The sequence below is a fragment of the Heliconius melpomene genome, chromosome 18 (assembly GCF_056956725.1).
Source record: "Heliconius melpomene rosina isolate 202511_hmr_F chromosome 18, ASM5695672v1, whole genome shotgun sequence".
Classification (NCBI taxonomy): Eukaryota; Metazoa; Arthropoda; class Insecta; order Lepidoptera; family Nymphalidae; genus Heliconius; species Heliconius melpomene.
The window spans coordinates 16,689,678-16,713,003 of NC_140406.1; the positions used below are offsets into that span (position 1 = coordinate 16,689,678).

At 34.4% G+C, this 23,326-nt stretch overlaps 1 protein-coding gene and 1 long non-coding RNA gene across 2 annotated transcripts in view; one reads left to right on the top strand and one right to left on the bottom strand.

Annotated features, from left to right (window-relative positions):
• The window catches only part of LOC146529744 (uncharacterized), a 111,626-nt gene extending 110,510 nt beyond the window's left edge, over nt 1-1,116 (top strand). The window contains exon 7 of the long non-coding RNA XR_014878982.1: nt 685-1,116. This is a non-coding gene — a long non-coding RNA (uncharacterized LOC146529744). The remainder of the gene's footprint in view (nt 1-684) is intronic.
• LOC146529745 (uncharacterized) overlaps nt 1-23,326 on the bottom strand; it is a 186,452-nt gene that overhangs the window by 34,768 nt on the left and 128,358 nt on the right. The window lies entirely within an intron of this gene.

Genomic DNA, 23,326 nt, shown 5'->3' on the forward strand with positions numbered 1-23,326 from the left:
TACAACCCCTTTCGTGAGTTCTCCATTCAACGTGACACTGGCGAAGTGATTTTGTGCTCAACTGGCACGCTCGGAACGCCATAATAGAAAGAACAGAACAGAACAGCATAAACTATTTATTTTAATAAGTTAAATGTTATTGAAATGGCACAATTTACAAACTTATCTTATATTTTTTTATGTAAAGCTAAACAAATACAATTTACTTTTTTTACAGAAAGTAATTAGAAAAGGAATTAGAAGAAATTTAGATTTGCGGAATTGAGTACTCCAACCAATAATTTAGAAAAGACGGAAAGTAAAAATGGTTAAAAACACTACCGTTGAGGATAATGGAAAACACATACTCAATTTCTCCACCTCTCTATTCTTCTCCACCACATGTGATCTAACAATACAAACTATTATTAACCCGGCATTAAGCATTAACAACCATTTCTAGATCTCATTTAGACAATTTGCATACGATACTATGTTATACCTCTGCTCGTAGTGACGTAATGTATTCCGTCAGTACGGGCGGACTGACGGACTGACGGCTCACTGACGGCTATTCATTATGTATGTTGCACAGTTAGGGGATCATCACGAGCCTATTACAATGCTGGGTTATAATTTTGATTAATATTGTATTGGTACTGTTCGGTGAAGATAAGTCGAGTATATTGATTATTAATATTGCAGGATAGACGCTGAGAAATTGGAGGCCATGGGACAGTATCTCACCATCGTGTCGGTCGTGGCGTCGATCAAAACTCGAAGAAGTTATATTTAATTTATTTTACTGTACGGGAAGTTGACTTCTTCCCGTACAGTAAAATAAGGCTGCTGCTGCTGCGTCAGGTGCAGTAGTGCAGTAGTGATAGTACTCACTATTAATGTTAGGGATGATGGGCCGAAGGTACAGAACGGAATATTTTTTGTGCTAAGTTGTCTGTATCTATTCCGCAAGAACAAAGAATAAAGAAGAATAAAAAAATTGTATCGGTATTCTCATCCATACGTAAAATCTATAATGACCTGCTGCAACGGGCAAGGTTACTTAGTCACGTCTAAATTGCGCTGCTAATGTGACAATTATAATTATACTTTACTGGAATTGCGATTGAAATCACATTAAAGTTTGGTCATTTAAAAATTCAACAATTTATTGTTTATTTTCCAATTAAACATTAATTTCTTCTTTTCTTTGCTCTGGTGACGAGGCCAGTGGTGGTGGTGGCGTTGAGTTCCGTCACTCAACACACAATGCTTCCAGAATTAAGCGGAAATAGGGAAACAGAAATGTCTTAAAGAGAACACAGCGTCTCAACACTTTTTTTCAGATATTCGCTTTACTCTACATAACAGAATAGAAAGAACTAATATCAGACACCTTTTTCCCACTTTTCACCGAATTTTCGAAATATTGAATTTTCAATAGAAATAAATAGTAGTAATTTTATTGAAAAATCTTAACAGTCACGGTTCTTTGTTTCTCAGAATGTGTATAATATACATATGTAAGATATAAAACAATGCACAATATGTTATATATTGACAATAACAATACATATTAGACAGCATCATATAAAAGGCCGAAATAAAATTTTATTGGAAGAATTTTTAATATCAGTTCTCATAAGTATTGAAATTTTTCAAATGTTATTTATTATACATTAGACAAAAAAATCCATTTTATATCGATTTGGAATAATATGTATGCTGTTTTTTGAATTATTTTAATAAAAGCATATGAAATATGTCACCATTGTGCAGCTGTGATGATTCTAAACGAGACAATGTCGGTCGTTGTAGATTAAAATTTCATTACAGAGAACTCACTTTTTATGAACTTAAACTTTTTGGATATTGTATAATGATTGGCGGAACCTGAGGCCTATACAATCATATAATTGAATCTATAAGCAAACACAGCCCGTGCTCTTAAAAACACTTCCCACAAGAAGCTCATATCAATGTTAATTAGATGAAACTGCATACAGCGTAACTGGCATCATTAACGACAACGGTTATACACCCACTTAGTTAGTTCCCACTTTACAAAGGTCGTAATTTGCAGCTAAGATTTTCCGTTTAACCTTGCTCTCAAATTTTCCAACACCTTTATCTCAAAATCTTTCTTTTCATCTCCGAATCGCCTCCTTAAGTCCGCCTTTAGCAGAATTCAAGTACTTAAGTGTTCGGTTAATCTTGGAAACAAAGAAAGTATGGGAGGTCTTATCGTATTGTTCTGAAGATGAGGGCGTCCGCGACACTGAACAGCCAAGTCAAAATCTATTAATAAATGATAAGACAGCGTACAGCGCGTTGGGAGTAACAACTTGTACTTCAGAACTCTATTCGTTCCGACATTTAGACCGTCTTTATATAAAATTGAATGAGTTTACCTCACTCGGGGATCTGTGTGGGATTAAGGTGGAGTTTTGCGTCGTGTGAATATTTTTGAAACTATCTGACTTTGAACGCGATGTTCGTAGGTCCAATTCACTCGAGAGAAGGGATTGTATTCATTTTCCCGCTCTGTAATCCTGGCGGGGTGTTCTATTCAGCCGCTCCACACGCACAGTCTTCAATTTGTTCTGGCATTAAGATGTTTCTGCCCAGCTTTACACATTTGGAGAATTGTTAATTGTTTTTTTTTTTTTTGTTTTGGTTAAATTAATTGAGGCATTCGATTGGATTATTGTGCTGTCTTCAGAAAGTAAATTATATACGCATTATTTTCATCTTTGCTCACCCTGCAGTAGTCGGGCGAGAGTTCCCATAATTTTATCAGTAAAATATAAAACCAGGTACTAGCACTAAGCCGTTACGGTCGCGTATAAATCGATCTCGTAAACTTTGCCAAACGTAAACATCGCACATCAACATTTGATGTCACCATGAAATAGTCTCTTTGCGTTATTATTTAAAGTGGTTTTAAAAAAGTACATATTTTTTTTATAACTTAATTAAATTCTCCAACAATAAAGGTCCGGATCGTAAAGAGCTTCAGGTTATAAAAAAGACGCTGTAATATTTCATTTGATAGCTTTTATAAGTTAGAGTTGCGTAAAATTGCATTCTCTAGAGGTTGCGTCGATTTGACATGAGTGTGGTTTATATAATACTAGCGGCCCGCTCGCGGTTACACTCGCGTGAACTATGCTATTATTAATTTATGTCTCCATGGCTACGTCCTAGTGACGTCTATGCAAAATTTGAGACTCCTAGCATTTGTAGTAACGAAGTTTCATACAAACTTTCGACCCCAAAAACAACCCCTTAGAAGTCGAATATTGCAAATTCCCGTCTTAGCGAGCACCTACGTCCTATAAGTAACTCCTATGCAAAATTTGAGATTCCTAGCACTTGTAGTTTCTGAGATTTCGTGATGAGTGAGTGACCTTTCGATTTTATATATATAGATGATACTAATAGCTGCACGCTGTGTCCCTGATCTAGTTGTGAAGACTTTTCTTGAGACATTGCATGTCGAGTGGTGGAACTCAACGCCTTGTTCTGTCTTGTTATCAGAGCGAATAAATGAAAATATTTCATTCACCCCAACCGTTTTACCCCTCAAATTAAAATGTGTTATAATTGCTAATTACAATTATCTTAACAACCACTTAGCAGTAAAAGCTTTTGATGTTGTATTAAAAATAGAATCAAATTGTTTGTAACGGTTTAACTGTTCTTTATCATCTGATGATTAATTGTATATTATTTTTAAATAAAATACAGTATAAGGTAACGTACGTACGTAGGTACGTTCCGTTGACGAAAACAGGGTTAATGCATGTAACTAAACACGGCAATTGTTATAAACTTCCTCCAATATATTTATCGGCATTTTGCTTATGGAGACATGTTTACAAAAAAAACTACTGAAGCCGCAAGAACGTACGAGACAGTATTTCTATTTTGGGGAAGTCTCGGCTGGAGATAAGGCGAGGGGTGGAAGGCACCATTCAAGGGCCATTTAACTTTATCTGAGATAACTTTTACCGGCTTCCGTGATTCACTTTACGCTTTATACCACACTGGAGGAACACGCCGAGCTAACTTTGCCAAACAGATAACACATTGGGTAAGCAGGTTTGGAGACTATTTTTTATTTATATGCCTGTACGAATAATGAAGGCCTTTATTTGGATTCAAATTGTGTTGTCAGGAATCTATTTTTTTAAGTTTCATGCTAAATACCATATATAGCAAGGTAATTAGAGGGAAATTAGTGATAAGACACTGTGTCGCACGCATCACCAAATTTTTGAGACATTGTGGATTAAATTGTTAAACTCAACGTTACTCTTTAACTTGTTTATAAAGTGAGGAAAATGTTAATAATTCATTTTTCCGAGTTTGAATCCACAACTATAAATAATATTTTTTTAATGTTGTATCTATCTCTCTGTATTCTACAGAATACGAATAATTATTATTACTATCTGATTATGTAAGGGGCATGTGGTACCGTGGCACAGTTCGTTCCATTTCCTCGTCCCGGTAACAACTCTCACTGCGTGTCTGTGTCACACAAGTTCCCTCTCCCTATCCTGTCAAATGCGTGATACAGCGTGAAGCTAAAAAAATTAACTTCATTTTTAAATACGTCAATTCTGTGTATTGTTTATGGAGCTGTATCAGTCACTTTGAGTTATTGTGCCACATTTTCAACGACTTTCCGCGTTCACACAAAACAACAATTTTTAACACGCGTGACGCGTCTGTCATGTTTTACTGTAATTTTATTACTGTTATTTCTATATGAATACAGATAGTAGATTTTTAATCTAAAATAAAAATATTGTTAATATAATTATATACTTTCGCTTAAATTAGACAACCTAATAAGGATAAGTAGTAGAAAGGATAAGTATTATGAAAGAGAAAATAGCATAATGCGATCCAAACGTTATTATGATGCAGCTGAAGTTGACGCTGCCTGAAAAGAACAACAAGTTTCATCAAAGAATGTGCGCTCCGCCTTCCGGATGAAACGCTCAAATTGGACCGGCGCATTACTCTTTGAGGTTTCTGGTTTTTTCTAGAGTAATTTGTTTTTTCATTTCACTTTAACTCTTCCAACTTAGGAGTCTTAAAAATATCCAGTTATTGTTGCTGCAAAATCATTTGCATACATTGCTGCGAGCGCGTCGCGATATTGAGATAATCTAGCTTATCTTGCTTTGATAAAATAAAAGAGTTAGCAATAAGAAATTCACGGACATAAACTCTTTTGGTATTTGTCGTTTAAATTCTATTTGTCACAGTAAATGTAAAATGGTATTCTAAGACGTAAATCCCAAGGACCCGCCAAGTTGCGCCACAAAACAACTAAGGTCTTAAAATGTCACTTCTACGTTTAGTGTCACTACCGTTTTCAATCCCGAGCCTCTAAAGGTCCGTCAACATTGCGGTCACAGATTTACAATAAAATAAGGGAGGCGAGTAAATTCACATTTCTTTTGAAGGTGTGGGCTCGACTGCGGAATAACAATGAGCTGGCAGATACGATTTCACGAATTATATGTATATATCGCAACAAGGGTGCCGCAAGGTTCAATTTTGGGGTCTATTTTATCATGTATTGATATCAATTCTTGTCTTGTGATTTTAAATGAAAGAAACTAGTAAATATACTTTGGTTATATATATTATTACTATAATTATTTATCAATTGTCATTTAAAGTATATATACTCGTATTATGCCTCACAGTAAAGTAACGATAATATTAAAACTATTTTTAATTGTTATTTTTTTGTCAGACAGGACGGCGTCTGGCTGTAAACGCTTTGGCTATGGGTTCAATGTAATTCGATGCAATACTCCAAAAGTTAGCGGAAATGGGAACGGGGTGGTAATACTATGTTCCGTCTGCGGCTGCTGAAAAAAACAATGCAATTATTTTTTTTAAGAAGTTAGATTATTTTAAATAATTATGTTGCTCGATCCAGAGTAAACTACAATAGAACACACAAGATTATTACGAAATTTATGAAAAAATCTCAAGAGCAACGCAAACGGCAGAAAGAATATACAATGAGTCCACACTTGAGCATTATTCATGTTGTACATCCGAGCAGTCCCCTTTTAATGAGGCCAGTTAAATAAGCCCGGCTCACAGCCGCTCACAGCCGCTCACGACCGCGTCTCCTACGAGATAGCTGACTCACATTTTAAACTGGAACTTCATGAATAGTTAATAATATACGTATACAGAAACTTGGGAAATTAGCGCGTGTTTGTGTTCACACTTTGTATGTTGCTTGTAGTGGTGGTGGTAGTAGTGGTGGTGGTTGTAGGCGATGGTTGCAATTTATAAATTTACTTTAGAGGTTTATTTACAAGCGGGGAATATAGCAGGGTAGGCAGAGGGTATCTAGTGAATACTCTGTCGGCCACTTTCCATTCAGTTTTTGAGATATTTTTTATGGAGTTACGGAATTCAACGTCACATTTTCTTTTATTATTAGAACGAAGTAAAGTAAAAATGTCATTCCCTCGAGTTTTTCATTACAATTATAACAAGAACCTACAAATTTTCCCTTCTTAGATTTTTTCCTTTATTTGTACTGTAAATTCTGACTTTGTGCTTATTTCATACAAATTGCAGCAGAAGCAATATATAAATGCCTCGTTTCTTTTGGATTCCACATGATCACTAGATAATCATGACAGACAGACGGACAACGAAGTGACTGTCTATCGTTACGTTCTGTGATTTTAAGGTACGAAATCCTCTAAAATAATTACTTTTTCGTGTGATTTAGTAAAGTTAATTTGACGTTGAATTTTTGACGAGCTCTAAAATAGTTGGTAAGCACCGACTTACAAATTAAACTACTTTTTAAATTACACTTTGGTCCTCTTCTAACAGAGTTCGACTAAGATTTCTATTAGAATGGAACCAAAAAAGTATAAATTAATTGTAAACAGAACCGTAGTTCGTAAATGTATGAAAATTTAAAAAATATTAAAGCAGAAGCTAAGTAGAATATATATGAACTTCTTGTATTTCATACATGTATTCATGTTAGAATTTTTGCAGCCAAATTTAGTTTGGTTGTTAGAAAAATAAATATTTATAATTACTTAATCTAGTTTAACAACTTTATTAGAACTTCATATGTTTCAGTAACACCATAATTATATATCAATCTCAAAGAGGAAAGAGGAATGCAGTTCTCTAGGTAGTCCGCTATCACAACATACCGTTGTCGGCCAACAAAACAAACAAATCTCCTTTTGAATTATTTTTAAATAATATTTTCAATAAGAATGCTAAAGAGAATTAAAAATCATTTGTGTGTCCTGAATTCTGAAGTGGGAGCTTTTTAGCATTCCGTTCCTTGACGGGGCTTTGACTGGAGCTATTTAATAAATGGTAGTATAATAACTGTGCGGAGACCTCGAATTGGTGAAGAAATGCACTTTTGAGAAAATAAAGAGTCTACTTATTTTATAAAGAGAAAAATAATTTTAAGTAGTTAGATAGTTCTTTCACATGCTTTTTCCTTTTGATACTTAATTTTTTTAGCACTTAGGAAAGATAATAAGGTTTTGAGGAAACGTAGAAAAGTTTTAATGGCAACAAACTTGCGTCTTTTGAAGTGTATCTATCTATAAGCAATAAACACTAACATTTCAAAGCACGTGCTTCTCGATTTTGCACCAATTCCGCGCGTCACCGCCAGCAACGTATAAAAAGTGCGGACTCGTTGGGCGCAACGGCTTCAATACAAGCCGCATGTTTCCATCAAAACCGAAACGAACGTAAAACGTTTTATCTCATAATACTTCAGCTTTCGTAAATTTTTGTAAGGTGGCTTTAGTTTAGTTGTCTGTGGGACTACTTCTGACTGTAACGTAAGACTGCGATAGTCATGGGTTTGACCCCCCCTACTCGGGGGTATAGTTATATATTATAATTTCTTTTCCCTGTTTTTTTGGCGGAAATTGGGTGGATAGCGGGGCACGGAATCTTTTAGCGCTAGGTTCCTCTAGTTTGCCCTGTTAAATGTGGAAAATGCGTCTAAATATATTTTTTTTATCAGTGTGTAACGTACATAATCAATCTGTGATTCGTGTTCTACATGAGCGATATCTATAGTCAAGGCTTTATATATTTCTAAAAGTTTTCTAAAGAGATACCGCTTACCGCTCTAAAATGACAAGCATGAAAGAAACTAAATCGTTGGCGAATATCATTTTTATCCTTACGCTGTATCGTACATAACTACCCAAAACTAACTAGCTCCGGGAACCTGGGAACCTAGTGTTAAGTCAACGCTGCGCTTTGCCTCGTTCCCAGAGCCAGTGAGCGAGCAGAGACATTTCTCTTCCCTTAGTGGAGCACACAGTGGGATCTATAGTTACACGCACGCATTTATAACATTGATTTTTCTATTTGTAAAGAGCAAACGCGTAATTAATATCTCTAAGGTGGTGGGAAAGTGAATATCGAAATGTATTAAAATACAACAAACAAACTGTTATTTTAAAAGTAATGTCATCTAGGAGGCCGTCACGGCGTATGTTATGGGTTTCAATTACTTGCTCTAGTGGTAAGGACCGGCGTTGAGTTGCGCCACTGAATAAGCAATTTCTAATGTCTTAACGTTGGGTCCCCGCTGCCTTCCTTGGTCGATACGACATGAAGCTCTTTGTTTATTTTTTGAATAGTCTATCGGCATATTTTCTCAAACCGCACTAATAAACTGTTAAATTGGTGTTTTATCCTTCGATCGGCACAAATCGCATAATGTGGCTAATAAAGGTCAGCAGAGCTATAAATTAGCATTAGAAGGAAGCCGTTTGATGCCGGCGAGGTCAAACGATGTCTTAGGCAGCCTATTTTTGGTATCAGAGGGAAGAATGGGGAAATTATATATACATTTTTCCGACTTCAAGAATAAAAAAGAATTTGGAGGATCTTTATGTGCCTATGTATCTTTAAAAAAAATCTGAAATATTTTAGTCGATTTTGAAATACAGGTATCCACACCTTTATGGAGTAATTGATTCAATTCCTAAAAATTACTTTTCTTGTTTTGGAGATTTCAGAGAATTTATTGTAAAACTTTATAATATCATATCAAATATTCATGGAATTTCTAAGCGAGCAATAGTATTTTTCTTTAAAATTAAGTCTATAGACATTTTGATTATATAAGAATGAAAAAGTGCCTATTAACAACAATGTATATACATATAAGTATGTATGTACGTTTCGTTTGAGTACAATAACCCCAGATATCCCAAACGGTCACCATTACCAACATTCAACATTGTAAGTTGAAATTGTAAAGTTTATTCCGGAAAAGTGTATTAATTATAATTTTAAATGTAACAATTATAATATTAAATCCTCTGTTCGTGTTTAATGAATGTTGTCAGCTGTTGTCAGAATGTAAAGGTTCGATTAACAAATTATCCTCATGTTGAATAATTTACGTGATGATAATCGTTTTACGAATATTTGTAACTACCGGCCCACCCGCGGCTTCGCCTGCGTGAACTACTTTATTATTAATTTCTGTCTCCACGAGTACCTACGTCCTGTAAGTGACGTCCATGCAAAATTTGAGACTCCTAGCATTTGTAGTAACGAAGTTTCATACAAACTTTCGACCCCAAAACCCCTTAGAAGTCGAATATTGCAAATTCCCGTCTTAGCGAGCACCTACGTCCTATAAGTAACTCCTATGCAAAATTTGAGATTCCTAGCACATGTAGTTTCTGAGATTTCGTGATGAGTGAGTGACCTTTCGATTTTATATATATAGATGTATTACACTTGCCACCTGCCATGGCCTTGTCTATTTGCATTTTTTACTTTATATCTCAGAAACATATTTCTGTTTTGTATGAAATTCGCGAACTGATCAAAACTTATAAAGTATGGGCCGATGTAAGTATAAATAAATATAAATAAAATAAAATAAAAAGCCTTTTATTCCTCGCATCTTTAGTTAGTAGTTACATTACATAAAATAATAGTACAAGTTTTAAGTTTAGTGTTAGTATTGTAGTTAGTAAATATATTGTTAGTTTTTATTGTTTTTTTTTTTTTTTATTTTTTTTTATGCATTTATTATACATAACCGTTTGTTTATTTATCTATTTATTACTATTTTACTAATTTATTTAATTTTGATTTGTTATTTTTATTTACTTAACTTTATTAATTTACTTATTCATTCTTTGTTTATTTATGTGTATATTTTATTTTTGTATGTATATATGATTTGATTTTTTTGTAATATGCAAGAACCCCTGTGCAGGTGAAGGCCTCCTCCAAAGATGTCCAGTTTTCCGTTGACTGACTTTTTGTGTCCAGTTCTTTCTTATTTATACTTGTTATTAGGATTTACTTTGTTAGGTTTTATTTTTAATAACTTTGGAGGGTTTTGGTCTTGATCTTCCACGGTGACCGGCCGGATTGGAAGAATTAATTTGTTAATTGGTATTTTTTTTGTGTTTTTTTTTTTCCTGTTTTTTCTATGTGGGAGGGGAGTGTTAATGCCTACAAGACGTTGTTTGTTTTTTCAAGCTTCTTTGAGGAGTAGTTTGCGTTTTTTCCACTAAGGAAGTTCAATAGACCCTGTTTTACTGGCCCCTCAGAAAGGCTGGACGATCTGTTTAAGTTACTTCTAGTCTTCTTTTTATTTAAATGTGTATTTAGTTCATTGTTTTGGCCACTTTCTGGTGAACTGGAAAGCATTCTTTTGGTTTTGGTTTGGGAATTCGGGTTTCTTTTAAGAATCTTTAACTTATCGTAGACAATGATCGCTGAGTTTCCTTTTTCTTTTTCAATCTTCACTTGCTCTTGTAATTCTTTCCGTTTCTTTAAGATATGCTCTGGGTAATCTTCTTTTATATAGTATGTAGTATTTTTAAGTTCTTTTTTCTGTTTTAGTATATTTATTTTAATCCCCAGTGTTAACAGTGTTATTTTTATTGGTCTAGGTCTATCTCCTTTTTTGCCTATCCTTCTAGCTTCCTGTATGTCCCTCTGATCAACTTTTACGTTTAAGTACTTATTAATAAAACTAGTTAAGATGTTTTCCAAGTTTGAGTATGATGATTCAGTTTCTTCCAGACCGAATAAAATTATATTTCTCTGTCTACATTGTTTTTCCAAGAAATATAACCTCTTTTCTTGACTATCCAGCTTAGCTTTGAGGTTCTCGTACTTTTCTTCCCAACATTTAAATTTCTCGTCTAGTATGCTATCAATATTTTGTGTAATTTGCTCTGTTATTTTTTCTCCGTTTTTTAAAATCATTGTTTTCTGTTCGTCTAGTTCATTCTGAATTTTCCGTAAAGCACTTAAGACTTCTTCCATGTTTATTTTTTTTTCTTAATTTGAGAATTGAGAGTAATAAAATATCATATAATGAATTAATGTGTTGTCTTCTGTATAGTAGCGACCTCTTGTGGCTCGATTTCAAACTGGTAATCCAATAACAAACTTAATCATTGAGTCGCAAACTTGTTTTTTGTTGCTTCCAAGAGATGGCGTTAGTTACGTAAATGAGTTGCTTATTTTGCAATTTTTACCAAAGTTTCTTTGTATATTTATGTTTTTCCTTTTTTCACCCACAAAAGCTATAATTAGTTTGCACTAGCCGCAGTTTCACGAGTTTGGTCACTTTAGACGTCGTATTTTTTGAAAATGCCATAAAAGAAATCACACTAACGGTCTGTTTTTTGTTTTCACAATAAAACGTCTTTCACTGATTATTTGTCCGTATCCACAACATATGTCGTGTATCTTGGTATCTTCCAACAGTTGTCTTCTTTTCACTGACTATGAACTCTTATTTAATTTTTAAAACGTAAAATAATACAGAGAACGATGCTAACCGTGGCTCAGTGGCGCCCCTACCCATGGGCCGATGTAAGTATGGACCTATAAACATGACGTTAACAAAAACTGAGAACTCTTAGAACCACTGCTATCTCAGGGCCTCAGATCCACGGATCCACGGATCTCAAATGTAATAGGATAAGTAGAGAAAACTTAGGGTTAAAACACTATGTAGTATATGTATGTGTGTGTATATCCTAATAATGTATCTTTAGTAATTTATTCAGTAATAAACTAGTATTGAAGAAGAGCAGTCATTTCATTAGACTCTCTAACGCTCCCCTTTACAACTATATCCCCCACATTCACTCCAATTTTTTACAATGTCTCTTGAGTGTTGGAATTCAAGCCAGCGCATTGCTTAGCGCTGTGTCACGAGGGCTTCAAATACACTACAAAACATTATGTTCCAATGGTTCACTGCAAGCGTCTCACTTTGTCCTGCCTCATACAGATAATACCTCAAGCATACTAACATAAGATATTAATATTTTTATTGGCAACAAATTTTCAAATAAAGCTATTAAGATATACGAGCTATGTCTTATTTTATTTATATGTATATACGTGCACATAAATGTGTATGTAATTTTCATAAATATTGGAATTCATAAGAATATATATTTTTTGTGAATGTACCTACTGTTAGTAAATAGTATTAGTACCTATTGGTTAATCAATTTGTTTTCATCTTACGCTGTCGAAAAGCGGGCGGACAAATGGAACATAGTGCTAAGACACTCTTTTTTCTTCTCACTTCCCACCATATTTTCGAGCAATAGTGTAATAAGTGGCGGGATTCGGCGCTCTATCCGGAACAGATATCTACCGGGAAGAGGAATGCAAACATTTAATTTAATCGTCTCACATTTCTACGACGGTCAATAAAATTCGTCTATCCTGTTAAATGCCAGAAGATAATAAATAATGTGTCTTTATATACGAGTATTATAAACTTAGAAAGGTAATAAACCCCCGTGAAAGACGACTTACTAAATTGGACATTTTATTTTCAGCTGCCACAAGCAATCCTAAGGGTGTCTACGGAATAACAATCGACTGACGAACCTAAGAAATTAGATTCATCGTTTGGTGCTCGGAACACCTTTTTTGGGACCGAAACTTAATGTAATTCGTCAAGTTGTAAATTTAATACAAAAAAGGGATTAAAACCCTCACTTACGTCGGGTTACACAGTTCCTAAGTGTGGAGTAAGACTTTAAATACTAACGTAAAAAATATTTATCTAAATATTTTCAATTTTCAATATTAAAAGTTTTAGTTAATTGTCTACATGTATACATATTCGATTGAAACCAGTTCTAATTATTTGCGAGGCTAAACATATAAAGTAATATATATCCTAACTTCGAGCTCTGTTGATACAGCTCGCGTTATATTGTATAACGCCAAATTACTTTTATGATTCGGTACTTAGGCATTTATGCCTCTTGTGTCAAAGGTACAGTCCCTGAATTCCTCTTTCGCCTCGTCAACCTCTTCATACTGTGAAGTGAACATGTGAACCGAGGAGTCCCAATGCTCTGCTATTACTTAAAATTTAAATTCAATCTTAGGTTTTAGCAGTACACTAAATTGGGCACTGGATTGTGATGGAACCCAAAGCGGCTCGTGACCGACAGAATGTAAATGAGACTTTAGCGAGTCAAAGGCCAGCAGTACTTAGACGTTGTTTTTTATTTACGAGTGCCCAAATCGAGTTGGCTACAAGCTTATAGTGAAAGCCTTTGTATAGGAGGTTTGATTATTTTTTTAACATGATATTAGGTCTCTCTGTAGACTCTTCGATTTGTGCTAATAAACGTTGTTAAGATTCACAAAACATATATTTATATCTACACCATATCAAACTAAATATTTACTAAATTATTTCAATATTGAGTGATTGACAGATTGGGCTTAGAAAGTTGACATTTGATATTTAGTAAGAGCACCGTAAGAAGATTACTCAAAATACCTGCTACTAAATCTGTTAAGTTCTCAGCACTTCTCAGCAGACAGACTGACAAATTTGTTAAAAGAATGAACAAGACATAAAAAGATATTTTTTATAAAACACAAAAAAAATGACATTTACAGGTTGAAAAAGTAGAAAAGACAGAGGAAGAATTTAACAAAAATAAGTTGTAACAAACATATAAGAATTTGGACTTAGTCTGATGAGAACGTATATGGCTTATAGTCTGACGCAGGACGCAGGACGCAGGACGCAGGTAAAATCCAACTACATTCAAATGTTTACGTTTTCTAAAAAGTATTTTTTTCCTAAGTGTAGAATAACACTTTAAATGTGTAAAAAATTTAGAATCCTTCGACGCCAAAAAATCTTATTATTAACAATAATATCGTCCATCTGCTACAGAGTATCTAGCACAGATTACTTGCATTTCAGTACAATGACTAAAACACTTTGCAATATTATATCCAATCTAATTCAATCCGCGGGAAACAAAAAACAACGGAATCGTCAAATTGATTTTTCGTTAAAAAACAGAACGGGAATAATCTGTAATCTGTATTGTACAAGAGCTGTGCATTCGAAAAATAAGATAATAACGAACAGAAAGGGCCCTTACAAACGGTCCGCGGGTGGAATTCACAAGTGCCTTATTTTTCCTACTCTACTGACATCCCCATTTCGGCAAGCAATGAAAGTGGCATCAGATTCTGTGATATGAAATTTATGTTTATTTGAAAAATTAAGTGAAAATATAAAAAAAGATAAAAAAGGCGTCTTAGCTTCACAAGACAAAGCGTCGGTGAGTGTTTACTCAACATGCATTATCTCGAAAATTAGGCAGTAAGGGAACAACGGGTGGATAGGTTCTCTCTCTAGGTATAGCGTCCAGCTAAAAAAAATAAAAATATATAATAGCTTGTTAAAATGTTGTGGATCTGAAATTGGAATATATTCACGTGAGATGCAATCGCATTTAAAGAGAATCAATTTAGAAGTTTAAGTTTTTCATATTATTTCGTAAGATATATTTACAGGGCGGACTCATCTCAGAAGAACTGCCTCTAGAGCCGGCGACTACTGCCTATGTGACTGACCATTCATAAGTGCAAGTAACGTTTTGTACTTAATCGTTCAAAACTTCAATTATTATACCACTTCTATAGTGTTTTTTAATCTAAAGTCAACCTCTTGCATCTCAATACATATTATATACATATATTTGCTCTGTTACTTTTTAACAAACCTATTTGTATTTTTATTTCGCGGTTTTTGTTTTATAATGAACTCTTATTCTTTTATATTTGTTCTGGTTTATATCAGTCAGTTGTTACACAGTTCAAAAAGTTGACGAATATATAAAATTGGGTTAGGTTGTTATTAAAGCTACGTTATTTATTAAACATATTCTATTGAAAATTTAGTTGTTTTTTTTTTCAAGATCTTAGTAAAATGTCTGCAGTATTTAGATGAAATAGGTGCATTCTGGAATCAAGTGAATTACGCTAATGTATGCCATATAGTCGATAGTGAGTTTAGAAACCAACTCGGGAGACCATGACAACAAATATATTTTTAAAGCTTAACCGTATATCCCGTATATAGCATGCATGCATAGCATGGTAAACAGAGGGAACCTAACTCTAACCGCATATAATATATCTGTGACCGAAGGTGCAATGCATCAGATCCTTAAAAAGCGGACTATCTTATACAAACAGCAGCAGTTCCTGAGATGAGAGAGATGAGATGAGAAAACAAACCTTTATTATATAAAGTATAGGAGTATATATTAATGAAACGGAACGTTGGCAGCATATCGTATCGCATTATCATAGCGACCGCCGCTGTGATTGCGAGGTGTGGGCGGTGGCCGCGCGCCAGCTCCATATAAGAAACTGGAGAATTGAAATTTGTCAAGTTTATTATATCATGTTTTTTTATCACTACGTTTAGTACAACTGTTTATATTTTTTAAAGTGTTATTTCAGCCTGAGGAAAGAAAAATATTTACCTATGTGTAAATAACATTGTGTTTGTTATGAAGTTAGTTACTATAATATGCTCATACTCAAGAATACGGCGGAAAGAAACGGAACTATTAATGTATCCATTCGTTTTCACGAAATGTCTTAGCAATAGGTTCCTTGGTTCCTTCTGCCTACCCTGCATGTGTGGGAAACAATGTAATACTAACTATGTACAACTTTTTAATTTTTTTTGTAATGAGTAAGTCTTATTCTAAGCGATCGTATTCACACACGATCCTCACAATAGTCTCCAGAGACTATTGAAACGCCTCATTTATTATTATATTTCTTCCACATAGCTATTTTTTAGCTTCACACATATAGCAGGGTACGTAGAGGAAACTAGGGGACTCTGTGTTATGGCACTTCGTTCGTTCCCAGCAGGACAATTCAAAATGAAAATATAAAATATTACATTTTCTCAAGAGGGAACAGAACCTACAACCTACGCGTTTAGAGTCACATGCTTGTGTCACCACGACTGGCCTCAGAAATAAAATATTTTTCAAAATATTTTTTTAAATAATTGTAGACGCCGAGAACTTTGGTTGCCTGGAGTTTAGGACATTTTTAGTGCTATTTACACTTTACAAAAATTTGGTTCTCACATACACGTGGTGTTTTCAATTCGCAGAGAACATTCCTTTTCAAATGCAAATGATCCTCTCACGTTATGATTCATTCTGTAAAAATTGTTTAGACTTTAGTCGTGATACGCTAGCAATTTATGAACAAAATGCAGCTTCACGCTTTTTCCCGCGCATCACGGTGAGCAGAGAGGGTTCCCTCTGGTGTTAAGATATTTCGTTTCCCACGTTTCATCAGTTTTCGAGACATTGCTTATTGAGTAACGAATCTTAAATTATTGTCTTGCAACCAGGCCGAATAAATAATAATATGTGTAGAAATCGAACCTACAATACGTGTATACTCAATCAGACCCGCGCCGCTGCTCTATGACAGCCTACTTACTTATATAACCTAATAAAATTTAAAGCCTTTTTTAAAAATAATCCTAGACTTTATAGGATCTAGCTTTTCCCATTTTAAGCCGGAAGTGTCATTTACAACAGCAAAAGAATTCTCCTCGACGTTTATAGAACGCGGCGCACTCCAGCAGCAGCTCCAACACTGTTATGAGAATTCCAGTTGAAATGCAAATGGCTGCTTTGAACTTGTTTAATTTATCGTTAAATTAGATGATAATGCTACAAACAAATTACTAACTTTGACGCAGGCTATTTTATTTTTAGATATTTCTGAGATGTTTTATCTTGCTCATTATATGTGACTTCAATATTTTTATGGTGAGGTAGTTACTTATTCGCCGGTCTTGTTCTATTAGACATTCACATATGTTCTGCTCAAGGGCTACTCAACATTGAAGTGCTGCTTGTTACTAGAGTCCACTTTAAATATCCAATAGAAATAAGACACCCCAAAAAATGCTGAAATCTCTGCACTAATAAAACAAATTATGTAACGCAACTCATGCGAAAATACGTGCGGTAAACTAAGAACAGAGTGTCTTAACTCATTCAAGTGTACCGTGCGGGTTAACGAGCTAATCTAGAACAAACAAACCTGTTAAAACTTAACACGGTTACCAAAAAAACAACACTCAAAATATCCCAGCATTATTTCAGAACATGTTCTCAAAGTGAAATTCAGGCGATCCAGCACACAACAGCGTCGCTAAGCGCCAAATTCCTCTGCAAACGCAAATAACCTCATGTTATTACTAATTTTGCTCTAACTCGTTGTCTGTACTATTATGTAAATATATAATGGAAATTAATGAAAGCATTTTCCCGGTGTTGTTGTTTCTATTGTATATATGTTATTTTAGATTTTTTTAATTAAGTGTACGTTTTATCGTCACTTACACATATAATAGTGGATTCAAATCATTTTCTTTACAGCATATCGCAGGGAAAGCAGAGGGATCCTAGTGTTAAGACTCAATTCCGCATGCACCACTCAATTTTTTAGATACTACAAGTATAGCAGCAGAACGGAGAAATTGAACTGAATAAAATATAAAGTTATTCCTTCAATTTGGACTAAATGCGCAACCGTTGCGTTTACACTCGGGCGGTGTCCCACTGCGCCACAACGGCCGAGATAATTAAAACTCACTGCAATCATTCGATTCTCTTTTGATAAATCTGTCCAATTAACGATTTTTTATGTTAATCAAATTAAAAAAAAGTAATTTAAGACTTCATCAAAATGGTTGAGGGTAGAAAGTTCAACTCTATTAAAAAAGAGTACAATTTGCACAAAAACGAAAGTATTTTAAAGTGTGACAAGCGTTTTAGCAAATTGGATAGCATTGTAATTAACACTCTATCGGGACCCTTGATAAAGGAGCTATCGTGGATTTGGCTATAAATCTATTCTTAGTGTAATTCTTTTTCTTTTAGTTTTTCAATGTATCGGGAACATTTATTTATTTAAAATACTTTTAATTATTCAAAAACACTCTAAATAAAACCATGATGATTTCGTTGAGGAAAAGCTGACTGGCTACATACAACAAGTATGGGAACATACTTCATTTGTGGTTCTATTTATTTTTCTTCACGCTGTACCCCGCATATCTAAAAAATCTATGATTTTTATTTCTTCCGTTCCGTTTCTATGATTAATCTATAAGTAAGAATCTATAAGTTCTCAATCAATAATTTCGTTATTAGATTATTAGAAAATTTGGTCCTTCGAGCCAGATTTGTAATTCACAGTAATATTTAAAATGAATACTTCGTATATATTTGCTAAGTAATATTAGCTCTGCCCATTAAATTCCCTCTCAAAGTAATGAGTACTCCAGAAATTAGAACACCAGAACTTTCTGCTTTGGGAATTGAGTCAAATGGTTGTTACCATTAGCTTGATATTACTGAATCTTCTAGTGTGCATAAATTATTGCTGTAAAAATTATGAGTAATGTTTAAATATCTAAACATTAATGCATTATTTTTTGCATTCTGCTTTTTTCCCAGAATAAACCGTAACCGTTTCAAAATATTGCGGCAATTAATGTCAGATACATTGAATTGGAAAATTGTATTATACATCAAACTATTGTTCCAATGATAGCTCACACAATGGCCACTTTATGCGTTCAAAATAGGAAATTGTTTGGAAAACTAAAACCAACGTTAAAAATATTATAACTTTTCCATTCTGAATTGAAATATTTGTATAGCTAACAGCATTTTGGGGTTAAAATAATATGACATTTGTATAGTCTAAAATTTAAGTTCTATGCCTGTTTAAGGCGTTTATTTTACTATATTTTTGTTTATTTACTGCATTTTTTTGATTTTAAAAGAAAACTTACTGATTAGCCGTCCATTTGTTTTTTAATTTCTCAACGTAACTTTTGAGACACTGGATATGTGCAGCGGAACTTATTACTTATTTTATTATTCGACGCCTTGTACGATTTCGAGGAGTTATCCGACGATTCAAAAGTGATTCAAGTCTATTTGAATAAATAATATTTTGAATTTCAATTTGTACTTTATCTTATCAGTCGACCCACACGACATCAACGGTATATATATATATCGAAGGAACAACAATTATGTATCGCAACATTACAACTAGCCCACATTAACGTTGTTTACCTAAAATGTACATACAAAAATAGTTTTAATTTCAATGAAGATTTCAGAATTCGTTTGGAAAAATCAAAACGGGAGCTTGAGCGAGCTCTCAGCTCCGAGTGTATTTGCCGCAATAATTAAAACGTTAAATCGCGCGTGTTGTTTGTAGACCCCTCCCCCCCCCCAGCCGCCTCGCCGCGCCGCGCCGGTCGGTGCAGCGGCGGATTAGTGATGTTTTCTTCCTATTTGTACCGGAGGGAAATTATTTCTATTTCGTCCCCCTTCTTGCACAGCGGCGGGATTAATTAATAGAGTAATGGGTTGAGTTCCAATAGTGGTACATTGCTATATGTAGTATTCATATAATTAAGTTTCAATTTTAGTTAATTTGTATTTTAGGCTTCAACAATAATCCTTATTTATCTTTTGTGTTTTTGTTTATTCGGGCGTGGATGGCACGCTGCATGTTGGACCCGTTATCCTATTTCCACACATTTAATAAAAAATATTGAGAGCTTCGTTTTACCAAATCGTCAAAATTGAAGTAATCGAACAAATAAGTCCACCAGCCAGTCCAACTCCCCGGCCTCTATACCGTTATTCTAGCACTTAATTTACAAAAAGCTTTACCCTCGCAAAGCTCAACTTAGCTAGCGAATAAGGAACGCTTTAAACTAATATAAACAGCGAGTCGCAGCACTCCGCAGTAGCAGTAGCAGCTCCAAAATTTATGGGCGTTTCGAATTTTTTAATAAAACTCGACAAATGTACGAAATTTCAGCTTTGATCGCGTTACTTTGTTGTTTTATTAATATGTTCCGCTAGCAATCTGTATGCGTTGACGAAAATGAAATATCTCATTCTTTCCTGTTTCTAAAGGAAGTTCTATTTTCTTAGAGATTACCTTGTCCTGTCAATGTATCTAATTATATTTGTTGTATTTGTCCAGAGAAACTAAGACGGTGAAGAAGTGGTTGGTCGCAAGCGCTCCTCATGCTGCTACACGAAGGAATCCATCAAATATTTTTTTAGTTTCTTAACCTATATACATATTATATTTAAATAATTTTGCTTAACTCCATTTAAAAGACAGTACAATTATAAATATATACGAATTAAAAGGATGGCATTAATTAAGTAACGAACAACATTTATTGAGAGAACTCAATTGTAATTTATAATAATGAATTCGACATAGTCCGGTTTGCAGAACAATATTTGTTCACATAAATTAGTAAATTAAAAGGTTCGCCTGTTTTTATGTTACAGATACAAATTATCGTTGTTTAATAACTTTATAGGTTAATAATTATAAGACAACTCTGCTGCGCTCTGTCGTCTTTCAAGAGTCCCCCCAGTGGGAATCGAACTCATAAGCGCCTACAGTCAGTCAGTCTGCCGCTACAATAGACAATATTTTTGTAATAATAAAGCTCTATAAAATGTGATGTCCGCAGCAGTGCCTCGTTCTTGTACGAACATGTATATTTATGAGGCGGGCTGCGGGCGTACTGTGGGAAGACCTATTACTAACTTAAATATCATGTATTAAATTAATCACTTTTGAGTAGTAAATTAATATAGTAATTACTTCCGCTTAAATGGACTATCAAAATATTTCTAATTTATGTAATTTATATAAACAAAATTAGTAACTACTAAACCTCTCGTTACATTGTTCCTTAATTCTTTTCAATAAATGTCTTAAAATAATTGTTCAGATGTACGGAAACATAATCCAGATTTATATTAGCAGCGTATGACGATAATACGACATCAACTACCAACTCCTCGCCCCCACCACGGCACCCAGAGCCCCACTTCGTTACTAAATAAATTGGCCTGTCTCCAACCAACATTTTTGTACGAAATAACAATTTTTGCTGCTCCATACTCGTGCGCCCAACTGGAGAAATATAAACGTTACTTATGTTTATTTGTGTGTGTTTGGATTGTTTCAGCTTTATGCATATTATGGGAATCTGTGCGTGTGTGTGTGCGAGTATAATTGCTGTTTTTGAGTTATTTCATTGAAGGATAGAGGGATTTTTTTGGCTTTATATGGTATTGCACATTTTACAGGATGGTTAAACAAACTAGTACTAGACATTGTAACATTATGTAGTGGGTGGCGGGACCCAGCACTTTATCCTTTTACCAGCAGGGGGGTGTAGATAATAACAAATTAATTTGTTTTAAAATGTTATATTGTATGTGGATATACTATTTTAAAGATAATTTAAGTTGTTGAAGTTGAGGTCTGAATGTACGTGAACTTTGGAGAGGCCTCCGCTGCAATGCTAACAGAACACGAAGCTGATAAAAATATTACAGAGAAAGAAACTTAATTTTATATTGAAGAATGTCTCTATGAATTCAAAAATAATCCAATGTCAGGACACTCCCCCACTACGTCGTTCTGCTATAATTACAATATATCTATTGAAATTACCTTCATAGCAAGTGGTCACGTTCCACAATTCAAGCGTAATGAACTGATTTGTACATTAATACTAACAGTTAGTATGTGCAATGTGCAATGTGCATTCTGAAATTTGACATTCAATAGTGTTATAGTTCTGCATATAACGTTTATGACGCCATCGTAGAACACGATGGCGTAGTGGAGTTCGATTAATACTAAAAAACGATTGTATTGATTGACAGACTGACGTATAAAAGTATGTTCGTAAGTAGACCACTCAAGTACGATAAATGAACTATTTAGTCGGTTACGAGGCTACTCACAAATGTTCACTTTAACTAATCAAGAACTTTAAACATCAATTATTCTTTAACAGCGGGAACCGACGCTATCGTTAAGCTTTTTCTCAAAAGTTTTTATAAATGTACTCTAAAATTAATTATAGGAAGTATGAATAATATATACTTACATATATGTCGTAAAATTAAATGGTTAAAAAATCTTTATGCTTTTTCTCGCAAAGTAGGGTAGGCAGAGAGAGGTTTCCTCTGATAAAACATTACGTGCTTAGCGGCGAAATTCTATGTCTCACCTCGTATAGGTACCAGAACGTAGAACTAAAAAATGAATGAACGGGGAATGTTGAGAAAAAAGACCAATTTTATTGTAATATAAACCGAATACAGAAATGCCTGTCTTCATAGTACCTACTAAACAAGGATCTCATACTCATGCGAGGTAAGTGAAAGCTATACGTCTGTACGTCCGCGCCACCCGCCTCGAGCGGGGCTGCACTGGTCAATGAGCACTAAGACATTTTTAATTTAAGTACTTTTTACGCGCATCAACAGATTCTTAAAATGAATGCCACATTGTTTCATTTTCAACTTGTTTGAAATGTTCACTTTTATTGTAGAACATAGAAATTGCAATTCTGTACATATCTCGTATAAGTGAGTCCACTTCAATACGTCTCGCGTCTCAGTGGAGCGTACGTGCAATTTTTTCCGGATCGAGCTGGAACCGCCTCGCACCGGTTCCAACTGGATACCGCCGGTAGTCTCGAGCTAATGGCGTGTTTAGAGATTTGGGATTTATATATACATGGAGAAATGGGATATTAGGAGGAAATGCTTGTGAAATTATTTGTTATTTAAGATAATGTTCACAAGACTCGTCGTTCGTCTTGGCGTAGCAGCACAGCGTCTGATCGTAAACGCAATTATTATAGGTTAGTTGCAGTTTGAGTAATTAATAATTATTTTCCTGCTCTGGTAACAGACGATTGAAGCGCTGACTTTTGCCACTCAACAGGCAATGAGCAAAAGCACTTTGTTTTTTATCTTCACGTTTTCATGTTTTTTTTACTAAATATAATCTATAATCCGCATTTCCGCTCATTCGTTCTCCCGTT